The following is a 17,500-nucleotide window of genomic DNA, read 5'->3' on the forward strand; positions in this document are numbered from 1 at the left end:
ATTCATTTGAAGTATGAGTAACCCAAAATAGAGTGGACAGAAATAAGAAATGTCACCATTTAGTACGGGTCACTAAAAATAAATTCATATCACAATTTGCCAAGCTAAATATGTATATGATAACAGCAACAATACAGCAAGCTTATTCCATGAAAATAATACGAAATACAAATACTATATGACCCTTAACATAATATCAAAATTTCGTCCTATAAATGTTTTTATTTTAGGCGTACGGCTCGACTCGAGGGGAATACGATGCTCCCTTGACTACCAACTTTTGACGTTTGCAAATGGCTTACTATAAAGTACGGAGATAGTATCACCTCTACCAACAAAATTTAACCTCGGATATCAACTCTATGGCGGGTTTTATGACCACGGTTCAGAGAGCAAATCTTAAAGATCTTAAAAAAACGACACCGTTTTGTAATAAGGCGAATATGAAATTTGAACCCTTTTACAATAGAGCGTTATGGTTTTTTGGTTTTATTAGTCACAAAAAAATCTTGTTCGCAAAAAAAAAAAAAAAAAAAAAAAAAAAAAAAAAAAAAAAAAAAAAAAAAAAAAAAAAAAACACCCCTTCTGTACATACTGTTGATAGTAAAAAAATATTTCCTTTAAACGAAAAATGTCACTGGCATAACACGAGCGGTTTATATGTAAGGACGTTAGAATAATTTTATCAATAGAAATCAGATACTAGAAAAACTACACGCACTCAAGTAAAATTTAAAAAATGCAAAATCATTAAACTCAATTACTGCAAAATAGTAAGTATACATAGTATTGAAACTTATTTTATCCTTGGCCAATATCGCAAATCTTACTATTACATAAACCACAAAGACTTTCCAGTAAAAGGGATACTGTATTTAATTCTTTACTATGAATTATATAGCTGATTTTAAAACTGTAAGGTATAAACCAGCTGAGTTCTTTATAATTTTACTTAATACCACTGTTATTCATTGCAAAGCAATAATTTGAATTTCAAATAAGAAGGAAAATAGGAAAATCTTTATAGATTATGTACATAGTCTTATGAGAGAGAGAGAGAGAGAGAGAGAGAGAGAGAGAGAGAGAGATGCCGAATACATCAAAAACTGTCTCCTCCTAAAGACAGCTCCACAATTAAAAAATCCACAAGCCATCATTCGCCACATTTTTTGGCCTCTACCTTAGTAATCACTAGGTACTTTGTACAACGAGACCTGATATTATATGGAGGTCTCTCCCTAGGCGGATAAAACATTATACTTGACAACTCTTTTGCGGGTAACGATCAAGTCACTATGAACCCTGTCTCTACATTACATAGCATTTTGATGACCTTCATTATTACCTATACAAATTCTAGCCACAAAAACATAAGAACTATGTGGTCTTGAAGAGCCTTGCGTATTCAACAACATCAAAATATCACGAGAAACATAAACCTATTTGCTTTTAGTAGAGTTAGATTTTGTAAAGAATACATGACATTATAAGGTAACAAGACAAAATAAAAGCACAAGATTATCTATGTTATAAACAGCATTAGTTAAGAAAATTTGAGCAATTTCACACTTTTATATTCAATAATTATCTATGATGAAGGCTATGGTTACAGTGCAAAGTTGCAATCTAAGATAAAAAATCCATGTGAAAAAGCAATAGTTTCTTAAGAAAATCCAAAAAGAACAAAGAAGAAATAACAAATACCAATGGAAACACCACAACACAAACTCATTAATTGAATCATTATCCTATGCCCAACTAGATACAAGAAATGGCCCTAACGGATCATAACTAAGAGAAAAGAGCCCTAAAATACCATCCAATCTAAAAAAAAAAAACACACGTTCTGATGAAAACATTTTTACCATAATAACAAATGTGACACCAAACCATCTATATCACCACATCTAAGGTACAACGGCGCCAATTGCATACGGGAGATGTGGCAGATATATGTGATAATTGCTCGAAACATCTGCCGTTAGGGTCGGGAGTGGTCCTAAAGGGAAAAATCATAAGGTAGAAAGTCTGTTATTAAAGCCCATACAACGTCCCCAGGGTGTGAAAAGGCTATATTCTGGGGATGGTAATGATAGTGCTGCATCTAGTGATTCAAGAACAGTTGATCCTGCCTCCTATTTCTTTACATTAGTAAACGAAAGCCGTGTATTTTCGCTTATTTATTCGTTCATAAAGTAACTCAATATTCCCCAACCTTCAGTTGTTTCGGTATCATTAAAGGAATTTTTACGTTTGTAAGGGGCATTTTGCCTTTCTTCCGTTGCATCTTTGAAAAAAGTCAGAATATTATTGGCTCACCGAATAATACATATGAAAAAAGAAAATACATCTCCATTCACTTATTTTGCCTGTGAAATTTTACAAAACATGCCTCAACGAAATCTCGAAATTTTTTATATCAATTGATTAATTGAAGTTCCAATAAAGATTGCACTTAATTTAAAGTCAAAACTGGTAATAAACAGTGCCTTTCCCTGATGTTAAAGCCACAACAAAACAAACATAAAAAATAAACTATAAAGAAAATGCATAAATACAAAGCATAATGGAAATATTGAGCATCAAGATATTTGTTTCAGCTGACCGAATAGTGTCAATGAAATGCTAGAAAATATATAGGCTGCAATTGAATACTCAAAATTAATTTCGATCTCAACCAAAAATGAAAAAAAATAATAACAGAACGAGCCTAGAAGACTGCAAAGTAATCTTAACTAAATGGAATACATATATATGTACATGTAAAAAAATGAAAAAGATGAATAAAAGTATACCTTAAAAAGATAAATATTTACATGCATATTATTATTATTATTATTATTATTATTATTATTATTATTATTATTATTATTATTATTATTATTATTATTATTATTATTATTACTTGCTAAGCTCTAACCCTAGTTGGAAAAGCAAGATGCTATAAGTCCAAGGGTTCCAACAGTGAAAGTAACACAGTGAGGAAAGGAAATAAGGAAATAAATAAACTACATGAGAAGTAATTAACAATTAAAATGAAATATTTTAAGAACAGTAACAATATTAAAATAAATCTTTCATATATAATCTATTAAGACATAAAATAACAAAAAGAAATACTATAGCTCGAGTGTACCCTCAAGCAAGAGAACTCTACCCCAAGACAATAGAAGACCATGGTACAGAGGTTATAGCACTCCAAGACTAGATAACAATGGTTGGTATTTGTTTACAAGATCATGATCTCCATTTACTCCAAAATTATGCAGTCCTGCAGCTCTCCTCTTCTTTAAATGGGGGGGTGGGTGGGAAATGGCAAGATATGTTGAGCAAGGGAGTAGGGATTATAAAAAAAAGTAGCTTGGTTTCCTCGCTAAATTACCTGGAACTGACATCGTCAACATAGTCAACCCAATAGAAGTTCGTGATGCCAGCGTACATTTGATATACCGCACATTCAAAATATATACTAAATTAAAAAGGGAGTTATTACTCAAAAGTGTCACTATTTGTGAATTGTATATTTTATGGGCACATTTGAGTAATTACTCCCTTTTTAATTTAGTATATACTATATTTTGAATATATATCATATGTACGCTGGCATCACGAATTTCTGTTTATGTACGCTGGTATCACGAACTTCTGTTAGATTCACTATATCGACGATGTTAGTTCCAGGTCGTTTGGTGAGGAAACCTAGCTAGCTTTTTATAACCCCTTCCACCTTGCTCAACATATCCTGACATTTTTTGCTTTCCCCATTTGAAGAACCTCCTAATTACTGTACAAGAAGAGGAGAGCTGCAGGACTGCATAACTTTGGAGTAAATGGAGAGCGAGCTCTTATAAACAAATACTCAAATGTTTTGATTTTGGAGTGGCCTTCTCCTAGAGGAGTTGCTTACCATAGCTTAAATGTCTCTTCTACCCTTACCAGAAGGAAAGTAGCCACTGACCAATTACAGTGCAGAAGTTAACCCCTTGAGCGAAAAAATGTTTGATAATCTAAGTGTTTATCAGTCTATGAAGACAGAGGAGAATATGTTAAGAATAGGCCATACTATTCAGTGTACAGTATATGTAGCTAAAAGAAAAATAAGCCGTGACCAGAGAGAAGGACCCAATGTAGTACTGTCTGGCCAGTCAAAGGACCTAATTACTCTCTAGACGTAGTATCTCAACGGGTGGGTGGTGCCCTGGCCAACCTACTGCCTACAAAACACTGTAATTAGAAACACTATGGCAACGCTGATTGGTACTATAAAACTGTACTTCAGATCCTATTGAACTCACGAACAAAGGTCTTAACTATTATGCCAAGATGACCAATCTAACGTTTTAGAGTAAATGGCATGAAATAATTTAATTACTGGGTTATCTGACTATAGGGTAACCCAACATGATGTATATTCAAGATCTATGGCGTGATTATTAAACAAATCTTCACAAGGCCCAAGACATACTCTTTGGCTATCCTGAGCAGTTCTTCTAGAACAGTGTTTCCCAACCCTGGGGTAAATTACCCCAATGGGGTAATGGACCCGTATTTTTGGGGTAATCAAGATGTTCTGAAATTGAGTTATTTCACATTCCCATAATTATTGCCATAATTCATACACAAAATCTGCAATGATTATTTTATAGGAAAACTCAATAATTTTAACATTGCTGTACAATAGCGGACTACATGATCCATACAGTAATACAGTTCATCGGGTGGCTGCAAAAAAAACATCCGATGTTACCGGGTATATGTTCAATGGGGTAAATAATTAGTTGGAAAGAAAATTTTGGGGTAATCATTTAAAAAAGGTTGGGAAACACTGTTCTAGAAGAAGAACACTACGAAATTAAATAATTGTTTTCTAGTCTTGGGTAGTACCTTATCCTCTGCCTATGTAGATTTCTCTTGCTTGAGGGTATACTCGGCCACACTATTACTCTTTATCTTATTTATTTTGTTCTTGTTTTTTGTAAGTTTTTTTTATAGTTTATATATGAAAGATATATTTTAATATTGTTACGGTTCTTAAAATATTCTATTTCTTTTGTTCATTACTTCTCTTGTAGTTTATCTATTTCCTTGTTACCTTACCTTACTGGGCTATTTTTTCCCTGTTGGAGCCCTTGTGCTCATAAGCATCCTGCTTTTTCTACTAGGGTTGTAGCTTTGCTAATAATAATAATAATAATAATAATAATAATAATAATAATAACTAGAGGGGCATTGAGTAGAGACCATACCTCCGTCGAGGCAGCTTATTGCTCAACTTTTTGCTAGACCTTGACCTTGACCTTTGACCTTGACATGTATTAATTGACATGGATTTTCATACACTCAATTATCAACCAAGTTTGAAGACTCTGTGACAACGATGTCCAAACTTATGGCTGAGTACATGAATTGGACATTTTGTTTGATCGCGACAAAGACGTTTGACCCTGACCTTCCAAAATTTAATAAATTTCAGCTTTTTACGTAACAGTTAATCCCTGCAAGTGTAATTACTCTACGATTAAAATTGTGCCCAGGAAGCTGTTCACAAACAAACACCCACACATAAACAAACACACAAACATTAAGTAAATATAGCCTCCTTCCAACTTCGTTGGTGGAGGTAACTAAAGAGAAAATTTAATATCTGAAAAGAAATAGTAATATCTAACTGGAAATAGAAATATCCAAATGTAACTAGTAATATCACAAGGGAAACATTAATATCTAAATAGAACTACTGTAGTAATAATCTAAAGGGATATACACACACATACATACATATATATATATATATATATATATATATATATATATATATATATATATATATATATAATCAAACAAGTAATATCTAATAGTAATATCTAAAGGGAACTACCAACATCTAAAAGGAAATGGTAATATCCGAAGTAAACTCGAAATATCTAAAGGGGAAATAGAAATTGGTAATATCCAAAGTAAAGTCGAAATATCTAAAGGGAAATATTGGAACTATTAATATCTAAATAGAAATATTAATATCTAAATGGACATCATAGGTATTCATTTTTTTTTCATGCGTCCTGATTATCTGGAAGGAAAATCTAAATACTTATTTTGCATCAATCTTTATCTCGAATTACATCAACAACCAAACATATCGCATGAAACGTTAATTGACGAAATCATCTATGTCATAGAAAATATGAGAAAGATGAACATTGCTCTATAATTATTGCAATGGAGATATGCCTTATTATATTCACATGCTTAAAAACTACCGGTTAACAAAACAGATAAACATGCTGAATGTGGCAGAAAAATAGAAACATCTTTTCGAAAAAATGGGAATAAATGTTCCAAATCTTATTTACTTCAATTTCCCTAATTATTTCTGATTTCTTTGAATTTAGTCACTTTATTTTATTTTCCTCGTCTTTAACGCTTTCATTTTTTTATGGTACGCAAAGAAAAGATCTCTATCTTTTTACTGCAACTCCCTTGCACTTAACCTCCAATTGTATCGTGGTTAATTAAATTTTGTCACTGACTTTTGTTCAGACTTTGCTTTAATCTTTTTTTATTTCATGTTTTATTTTACACGTTTACTCTCTCTCTCTCTCTCTCTCTCTCTCTCTCTCTCTCTCTCTCTCTGTTCTTCCCATTCATCCTTTTTTCAGAAAATAAAAAAGATTTCTCTTCCTTTTAGTGTCCTTTTAATCCATTCCATTCAGCTTTACACCTTTTTATTTCTCTTCTACCTATCAATTTCTTTTCCCTTTCCAGTTCTCGGCCAATTAAAACTTGTTAATCCTTTTTGTTCTTGTTCAACTTTCTTTTCTTGATTAGGAAGTTAACGTTTACAAAAAAAAATGATCTTTCTTTTGAGCAAAAGGGTAACGGTACAGACGAAACTGCCAGTGATCCAATTTATGGAGGAATAAAATACTATACAAAGAAAAGATGCAAATGCAACTGTCTAAAGAGTTTCCAATTGCTCACCCATTCGATATTGTACGATCCAATAAGTCGTTTGATATTGAACAATTCAAAACGTCATTTAGTATTGAAGGATCTAATACTACATTTAGCGGCCATCCAACGCTGGATCTGTCGATCTTGAAGGACGGAAATATAATTAAATTTTCACATCATGAAATCATACCATAAGGAAAAAAATATTCACAGAGGATAAGCTACAATCAGATGATGGCACTAGAATAAAAAATTAATACGCCTGAATAGCTAAATTGTCTTTATTGGAGGCAATTAAAGCCTTTCTAGTTAGTACTTAAACAATAAAAAGGCAGACTCACGAGATAAACCTAAGCTACTTATTAAGCATATTGGCATAACAAGAGTAGTCAGACAAATCACTATTAGTGGAAAATATCAATGAAATTAGGTAAACCATTGACAAAAAGGAGGATTTAAATATTTCCTTAGTAGAGTACTCAAAATATCAATGATGTATAAAGTATTTCAAGACAATATTCACAGAGGATTCCACTTTTCTTAAAGACCGACCTGGCACGAAACGAAAGCTCTGATTGTAAGTAGGCAAAATGGGTGCTGCCAGCTTACCCGCCACCCAAAAAAAACGTAAATATACTGTACTTACTTGGTGATGATGACTGACCATCCCGGACCCAGAGTTTGGCCATATTACCAAATTTCCTTGGTTCAAAATCAATATTTTCGATAATCACGCGGCATCTTTTTAAAATTAGGAATAATATTGCCATTGCTCAAGAACTAAAGTGCGTTTTTCATTACAACTTGAAGAGACATCTTTTATCTGCATTCCAGCAGTGCCTTTTCAAGTGGCTTTAATTAATTTTCTTTATTCATTATCGATAAATAAATCAAGTATTTTAAACAAAAATTAAACAATAATTTATTAGACATAAAAAACTCAAGAAATTCTAGAGAATTACTAGGCGATTTCCAGTTTTGAGATCTAAGGAGTGTGGGGAAAAAATGGGATAAAAAAGGGAGAGAAAGAGCAATTTCCACATAAATTTCATTACGTTTATCTTTCCAGTATTGTTCCCGTTAATATCAATTCATTGTCCTCTGGCTTTCACTACTTATTTTTCAATTTTGGTTTTTATTGCATTTCACTTGTTCCCTTAAATCATATCCTCTTCATACCCCACACTTCACAATCGTTACATATTTTTTTTACGCCACATATACTCACTGTAGATTTATTATTTCAATCTATAATAATAATCATATGGTCTTTTTCCTTTCATCTATTTTTCATTTTTTTATTCAAGGCAGCTTCATGTCACATCTATTTAATCCCACTCATTTTAGATAGTTACATTAAAAATTCACTACTTATGGCTTCATATTCTTTTGACCTATAAATTTTGCGTCTCATTATATCGTAATCTTAATCCAATTCCTTTCTACCTTTCCAGGACCTACAATTAATTCTTATTTATAAAGGCACCTTTGACTCTAAGCACTTTCTTTTTTCATCTTATATATTTCTCCACTTAACTGGCCTAACTTATTTCCTTTTATCACCCATCTCTATGATACTAATTTCCTCTTCCTTCAACCTCAGTCATTTTTCACCATCTTTCTGTTCAATACTTTTCTAATTTCACAACCTTGTTCTTTTTTCTTATGCAACTGGACTTCGCTTGTCATTAATATAATAACTTTTTATCCTGTTAAACTTCCACCTTCGTCGGCTAATTCCAAGTCATTCTAAAATCCTTCTTCCACATACTCACCACTATCTAAAATCCTATCTTATCAACACCAAAACCCTTCATCCCCGTTCCAAACCTTTTCAGGACCTGTCAGTCAAGGGGGTTATGAACTTGGCTAACTTCATTTATCCTCTTAACTTTCATAATTTCTTTACTTCAAGACTTAAAGGCAAGTTTCTCGGTGACATACATTAAGCAAGAGGATCAAGTGGCTATCTTATATTATATTGTCCTATCTTATATTACCTTTTCTTAACTAACTTTTAGAAGAGACACCGAACATTTTTAGTGGCATAACTTGTTTTTTATTTGCTCACATTTTTTTCTTGGGAAACTCTTGGAGCGTCCGCTAAGTTTTCCCGAAGAAAAATGGATAAGGCGTGCTCCTAGTGTTTCTTGGAAAACTGGAGGGAGAGTTACCAACTTCAAATTGTGCTTTAAAAACTTGTTTTCGAGTTCACTAATTCAGTTCAACTAGATAGCTCTCACTAAATGATAGTCATAAAGTAAAAAACATACATATTATATGTGTTTCATATTTGCATAACAATCACATCGAAACAGAGCACTAAAAGTTTGGTATGAATTATAACGTATAAATATTCAAATAGTGAAACTAAGGTCACACAAATTCTACATACTTCTCAAGTCGTTCCATTTAATCTGAGAAGAAAATTAATGTAGAATTCTATCAATATACATATTTCAATAAGAGAGAGAGAGAGAGAGAGAGAGAGAGAGAGAGAGAGAGAGAGAGAGAGAGAGAGAGAGAGAGAGAGAGAGAGAGAGAGAGAGAGAGAGAGCTTTACTTTGGATGAATATATACATACCTTATTTCATTTAGCGCAGATGGAGAATAAATATCTATTGTCTGAAATTAATGCAGTCCTGAGTCGATAGGGTGAGTTTTTCAAAGATTTTTTACAAGTGCTGAATGACTGGATAGATGGCAAGGAAGCGTTTACGGAAAGTAAGGGGGCACAAGAGTGTATAAATGAAGGAGGTGAATACAGCAATGTGTAAAGAGAGCTTGGCACATCATTTAGTTAGCTATTTAAATCCTGTCATTTCACCTGAATATTCATCGCTTAAGTGTATAAATGAAGGAGATGAATACAGCAATGTGTAAAGAGAGCTTGGCACATCATTTAGTTAGCAATTTAAATCCTGTCATTTCACCTGAATATTCATCGCTTAAGTGCCTGGCCCTTTTTGCGTAACTCATTGCATAAATTTTGATATTTTTTTTTTTGTATCAACATCATCATCTTCTCTTACGTCTATTAACGCAAAGGGCCTGAGTTATATTTCACCAGTCGTCTCTATCTTTAGCGTTTCAACCAATAATTCTTCACTCATCTCCTCCTACTTCACTCTCCAAAGTCCTCAGCCATGTAGGCCTGGGTCTTCCAACACTTATAATTGAGCCCAGTTGGAAGTTTGGTGAACTAATCTCTTTTGGGAAGTGCGAAGAGTATGTCCAAACCATCTCCACCTACCTCTCACCATGATCTCATCCAAATGTGGCACCCGATTAATCTCTCTTATATTTTCTTATCTAATCCTGTCTTGCCCTTCAACTCCCAATATTCTTCTGAGGGCTTTGTTCTCAAATCTATAAAATCTGTTGGATATTGTTTCATTGTTATGCCACGACTCATGTCCATACAGTAACACCGATCTCACTAAACTGATTTTTATATGTAATTTCATGCGATTTGACTTCAATACTTTACTCAACCTAGCCATTGTCACATTTTTCCTTCCGATCTTTCACTAAGGTATAATTCTGAAGACACTGTATTAGGTATCATAGTTCCTAAATATTTGAATGATTTCAACTCAGCAATACTATCTCCTTCCCAAGATATTTCATTTTCCATTGCACGTTCCATTTTCATCATCTCTGTATTTCTTCTATTTTTCTTGAGCCCAACCTTATGTGATATTTCATGCATTCAGTTAAGCAAGCTTTGCAAGTCCTGTGGTGTTCTGCTAATAAGTATAGCGTCATCGGCATCCTCTGGCTCAGCTAATTTCCTGTTACCAATCCACTCCAATCCTTCTCCACCATCCCCATGAATCCATGAGGATGCTAAACAACATAAGTGACAACACATTCCCTTGGAGTACTGTTCACTGGAAATTTATCTAATAGGACTCCACTAACATCAACTTTGCACTTGCTATGCTCATGAATGGACTTAATCAAATTTACACATTCAAGAGGAACTCCATAATAACGCAGGACTCCACAAAATTGGCCTGGCACAATATCAAGGGCTTTTTCATAGTCCACAAATACCATCAAAAGTGGATTTCTATATTCCACACAGTGCTGTAAAACATGTCTTAAAATGAAAATTTGGCAAGTACAACTGCTACCGTTTCTAAATCCTACTTGTTCATCTTTAAGCCTTTCATCAATCTTTTACTCAAATCTCTTTAGAATGAGCATACTGCTGTATATATTTTCATGGCAACCGACGTAAGTGTGATTCCTCTGGAATTCTTGCAATCAGCCATCTCTCCTCTTTATTTTTTATTTTTATTTTGCCATTTCCACAAACACTCCTAGCTCAAAAAAAAAAAAAAAAAAAAAAAAAAAAAAAAACACACACACACACACTCACACGCACCACCAACCTTGTAAGTATTCAGGGAGCCGTTTCATTTTTGGCTAATATCATCTCAGCAGTTCCCATTGTATCAAGGGCCTTTCCATCTCTAGTTTTTTCATGATACCTTCGGCTTCAAACACACTGAATTCATTCATGAGCACATCAAGGTCTTCCTCAGCTTCAGGTATATCAATCAAATTATTCCCTTCATATCTCCTATTTTTGACCTCACTGAAGTGTTCCATCCAACGATGCCTTCCTTCATTTTCTGTTCTTATAACAGATACATTTTTCTTTTTGATGGGTATATACTCGTTCTTTTTTTCCCCAAAGAGATTTCATTAATAATTATATGAGCAACTCTTAGAACACAGCCACTCACTGATTTCATAGGTTTGTCAGCCTCATCTGCTTTCCTGTCTGAATATTCTCTCCAGTCATTCCTGGCTTTTCTTTTGACCTCACTTTCAATATTGGAATATTTAGCATGCTCTACCTGGTAATTTTCATTACTTCCTAGAAAACGTTCAACAATCAATTTCTGTCTTTGTCTACATTTTATAGTATCCAAAGTATCATTTGATATGCATGGTTTTCTCCTTGTAACTGCATTTCCCAAAACTTCACTACCAACTAATCGATATATGTTCTGTTCTCACATCATTCGTCGTTGTCTACTCTTCATCTCTTGAAGTTTCCAAGACTGCAAATCGATTCCTACATTCAATTGCAAAGGTTTCTCTGTGATCATCGTATAGAAGCGTAATTGTATCAAACATAACATTTCTGTTAGGTGCTTTCAGTTTTAATTTCAGTGTAGCGTGGAAGATCTGGTGATCACTACCAATATCTGCACCTCTAAAGCTTCTTACATTTCTCAGAGTACTCATTCTCTCTTTACTAATGATTTTTGTAATTGCCACATGGTGAAGTCCAATATACCTGAGGATGTTCCTGTGTTGAAAAAGAGTACCTCCAATGACAAGATTGTTTGCTGAACAGAACTTATGAAATGTGCTCCATTTTCATTTGCAACTTTGCCAAAACCCTCAACACCCATCACATTCTCTATGCCTTGATTATTCCTTCAAACTTTAGCAATAGTCACCAATCACTATTTTTATATCTCTCTGGGATCTCATTTATCAGACTTTGTAGTTCTTCATAGTATTCATCTTTCTTTCTTCAAGGGATCATTTGTTGGTGCATAGCAAACTATAATGCTCATATTGCACTGCTTTTATTTAAACTTTCCAAGTAGCATATCTACTATTTACAGCTCTCTAGAACGTTAATGGCTTTTTTGCTCTTAGTTTCATTGTCATTCCTACCACTTCGCTTCAAAGTCCATCTGTTCTTCCTGAGTTTATATATATATATATATATATATATATATATATATATATATATATATATATATATATATATATACATATATATATATATATATATATATATATATATATATATATATATTTATATATATATTCCCTTGTTCTACGATTTCTTTACCAATCCCCTTACAACGTGTTTCACTTATGGCCAAAATATCCAAACTACATTTCATAAATTCACTCTCCACTTGCTGTAACTTCCCAATCTGATTCATGGTACTAGCATTCCAATTACCTATTTTCAATTTTTCTTTAGTATTTATAAACTGGGAGATTCTTAGCACCCCGCTACGCCCGGGACTGGGGGCCATTCTGTCATTTTCTCTTTTATAGACTGACTAAATCCATAGAGGATTCATTGGCTAAATTCATCAAAGGATAGCCTGTCCTTGTGATGTACAGTGCCTTTCTAACTACGGCAAATGACCCCTGTCATCCCATACTAACTGCAGTAAGACCATCCGCCAGGCATCAAGAGTACAAGCTGAAAAGACATCTTGTCTCTCGCCTTTAACCCAATCCGCCAACCTGCTGCCAGTGACTTCCTCGAGATTTAGGAGGCCATTTTCTCCAGACCCAAAATTTTCGTATACTCCACGAGGTTGCTCATCCACTTATATAACCGTTAGCAAACATGGATTGGTAAGATATACCGAATAGCACAGTAATCTTACATATAGTTCAATAAATTTCTTGTCCTTAGATGAATAATTTTATACATTTTGTCAAAATTTATTATTCATAAGTAATAAAAAGGAAGAGAACAACCTGAAAAGTACTGAATGTAAAATAAGTCCAATGACGCTGAAAGGAGAATAAATTCACGGACGCAGAATACGTTCAATGGGCATTGTGGACATTTTCTGCACAGCAAGTTCGTCCATAATTTACCATTTAAAATATGCATGTGGCAATGCCAACTGCTTACATTTCCGCTAGATTTAAAAATCATAATAAGAAGTTCAATGCAGAAAATATCATACACATAGACTAATGCAAAATTATCCCTTCAACGAAAAGACGCAAATGAGTATGTAACTAGATCCGGAATTTCATCACGTAAGAAGCTCAGCATAAAGTAAGTCCTTGAATCGTGGAAGTTCCAAATGACTAATCAAGTAACAACTGGAGCTAGCTTTACAGTTTAATTGACATTTACACGACTGGACTCTTAATGGAATTTAGAGCACAATGATTTTAGCCCTCGTTTTAATTCCCTTGAACTCATTCGCTCAAATCAAAACAGAAATTTAGTCGTTTACAATGATGAGAATGCCTGACCTTTCCTTTCCTTTTAGAGTTTGCATTCAAGCACATTTACTCTTTTTTAATTCTCCTCGTTAATTCATTCTGTGTCATTCCACTGCTGCCCCGTGTCTTGTGCATCGAAATGTTCTATGAATGCTTTCTCTCATTCAAATAAAAAACATTCCCTTCATTTATTTTGATTTAGGAACAAATTCCCTTTCTGTCCCCATATACTAAGTTATCATTAAATCACCATAAACCTGTCTTTATTTATAACTTACATTAATAATATAATTCTCATTTCAGTTCGTATTTAATACCCATCTAATATTTCCATTTATCAACTATTCGTGACATGAACTCAATGTCATTATATCTACAAAGTTTACATGAAATGATAGCTTGTTATTTATAAATAACACCAATAAAACCACATTAGAAAATCTTCGTTAAAGAAAGCCAGTAATAAATAAGAACTAAGAATGACGAATACAAAAATAATAATAAAGCCACTCAATTATTGTAATACATTTCTTATTGATAAAAAGAACCTATTATTCATTATTACTGTGAACGGAAAAATCAGACAGCAAACCAATGTAAAAGTTGAATGTCAAATCGCCCTCCCTATATATGAATTTTTCAACTAACTTCCATCTGCATCCAAACTTTTTAGTATTGTATTAACAAAAACTTTCAACGGGGTAAAAATACACCATCAAGATGTTCAAGAATATCAGCAGACATCAGACACTACATTACATTCTAAGACTTATTTATAACCCGTTTGACTTTTTTCCTCCTTCTTTTCCTATTTCGATAACCTTATCAATTTACACTCTCTTTAAATACCTAATTGTTCTTGAAGAAAATAAGAGAACATGTCGAAAAATTACAACATTGTCCATACACCAGATGTAAAACGAAGCCCAGGTGTTTATGAAACAAGCCATAACTCTTTAAAGATTTATATGGTGTGCCAAGGTATTGTATTCACCTAGTCTTTTGTCTTTCTTTCAAAGTAAATATTATTTACCTAGTCTTTGTTTCCACATAATTATAACCCTGAAACAGGATTAACGGAAAGGATAAATCTTTAGACACTGTATAATAATAACGAAATTTTAAATGGAATATTGAATGTTTTTAAACCTTACCATATAACAGATAAAGTGTCATAGGTGAAGGCCTCGTCCTACAATCATATCACTCCAATGGTCACTGAAAATATCGTACGACTATTCACCAAGTTACTAACTTGTTCCTATCAAACATTTAGTCAGGAAAGGGTGAATTCACTGACAAAAGCAGACATAGCCATAAAACATAAATACACAAATGAACTTACATATACCAACCACTGACCGCAGACGTTGTTGCAACAATCATTTTGCTCACAAAAAAATATTTATATAGACATTCTGTTACAATGCACTTACATAAAAAAAAAACAATCATTCACAAATACTCTTCCACAAAAAACATAACAATAAACAACAACCTTTGAAAATACTGGCATAATCAACAAACAATTATTTACAGATAGTTACATACAGTAGATGTATATATGAAATACAGTACGTTTCTGAACAGATATACTTAGCCTGTAATATCCAGACACATTTAAAATGAAATAACCCGTCAGATAATATAACTTTCTCAAATTAAATACTTTCTATATACGTATATATATATATATATATATATATATATATATATATATATATATATATATATATATATATATATTGTGTTTGAGTGCAATCAAAATGCATTGATATAAACAACCACCGAAGGGAGTCTTAATATATTTATGAGAACGCATGTGATAAAACCATAAAATAGATAACAGCAAAGCTTCTGGACATCACACATCTAATTTGTTCTTATGTTTCAACCAAAACTTTAACAGTAAGTTTCTTTCTACAATCTGTTAAATTGTAAATTCCATCGAAATCTTCCTCTTTTTTATCTCTCCTTTCATGGGCTATAATTCTCTATCTCTTTGAAACTCTTATCTGCTGACTTCAGATCTTACGTTTCGTTGTAATCATTCCATATCTCACATAACTTAGCTTTCAAGACAACCTTACATGATTTAGTACTATACCAGATGATGCTGGCTTCACGCGCATAAACTAATGTTTTCTCTCCTGCCCGTTATTTATGTACTTCGCGCCATTTACTATGAGCAAGTAGTGTTGGTGGACCTGTGGACTGGGTACAGACGCTTCCCTATATTCATCTAGAACAATAGTATCTCTTGAATTTACTCTCATCCCATTCTATTCCACATTTTCAATTTTTTAAATGTTTCTAAATTCTCATTCGGCACATTCTTTTCTTTATTCGAAGACCGTTTATTTCACTTGCACATATTCAGTCTTTCTGTCACAAGACAAATGTTTAACACTTATAATAACTTGAAAGAGAGAGAGAGAGAGAGAGAGAGAGAGAGAGAGAGAGAGAGAGAGAGAGAGAGAGATTGAAACCTGTCAAAAAGTAAATGTTAAGGGTTCATCAAAAATGTCTAACATCAGTAGCGAAAATGTTTCTCCTGTATGTTCCGTGGACAGGTAAAAAAAAATCTTATACACACATACTCGAACACACATACATACATACACACACACACACACACACACACTCACACCAAATGATCATTATATTAACCTTTTAAGCAAGAGGATCCACTAGCGATTTAAGATAGTAGCCAAAAAATAGACACTACTTTATTTAATTCTGCGTCAGAGGAATAATATATGACGAGTGCACCTATCACGGCCACGATTTGAACGCATGTGTAAAATTACTGATCAACTACCGTACATACACATCCGTAGTGATATATAATGTAGGATACGTGATGAAGTGTGTATAGGGTAGAGAATTTCATATATGTATAAAAGAATTGAGGTCTATTCTTATCTCTCATGATGGCCTATCCCACAAAGTTAATGTCTACTATGATGTACCAACCATAAAAGTTATGGAATTGAATTCCATTTGAGTGAAAGTTATTTTAAGTTTCAATGACTAGATGCTAATACAATGTACTACAAGAAAAAATAGCATCACGCATTTATTAATAGCCTCGTCAAACAAATATCTTGAAACCTCAAAAGATTAATCAACCGTTAAAAAAAATCATGAAATTCGACTAACAATATCACCAAGGAGAGTTCACGCGACAAACATCCAACATAGGCCTACAACGAACTTTAGGCGTGATCCTTTACAGGCTAAACCTAAAAAAAGAAAAAGGGGGAAGCCTACTAGACCGAAAACATACCTTTCCCCTAAATTCCCAAATAAGAAAGTAAAAAATCCATAGGTGTTCCTGGGAACCTAAGGGAAAAATAATTGATGGAAAGGAGGCGGTGGGAGGGGGGGGGGGAGGTAGGAAGCTAGACTAGGACAGTAAAAGGATATAGTAAAAGAATGAAATTGAAAAGAGGAGTAGATGGTCGTGTTTGCAGTGTCTTTTGGGGTGGCTTTAGGGTCAGGTTAGGATGGGTATATATATCGT

At 33.4% G+C, this 17,500-nt stretch overlaps 1 long non-coding RNA gene across 1 annotated transcript in view; it reads right to left on the minus strand.

The window, feature by feature from the left end:
* The window catches only part of LOC137632630 (uncharacterized), an 806,964-nt gene that overhangs the window by 909 nt on the left and 788,555 nt on the right, over nucleotides 1–17,500 (minus strand). The window lies entirely within an intron of this gene.

This window comes from Palaemon carinicauda, chromosome 41, assembly GCF_036898095.1.
Source record: "Palaemon carinicauda isolate YSFRI2023 chromosome 41, ASM3689809v2, whole genome shotgun sequence".
NCBI classification, from domain to species: domain Eukaryota; kingdom Metazoa; phylum Arthropoda; class Malacostraca; order Decapoda; family Palaemonidae; genus Palaemon; species Palaemon carinicauda.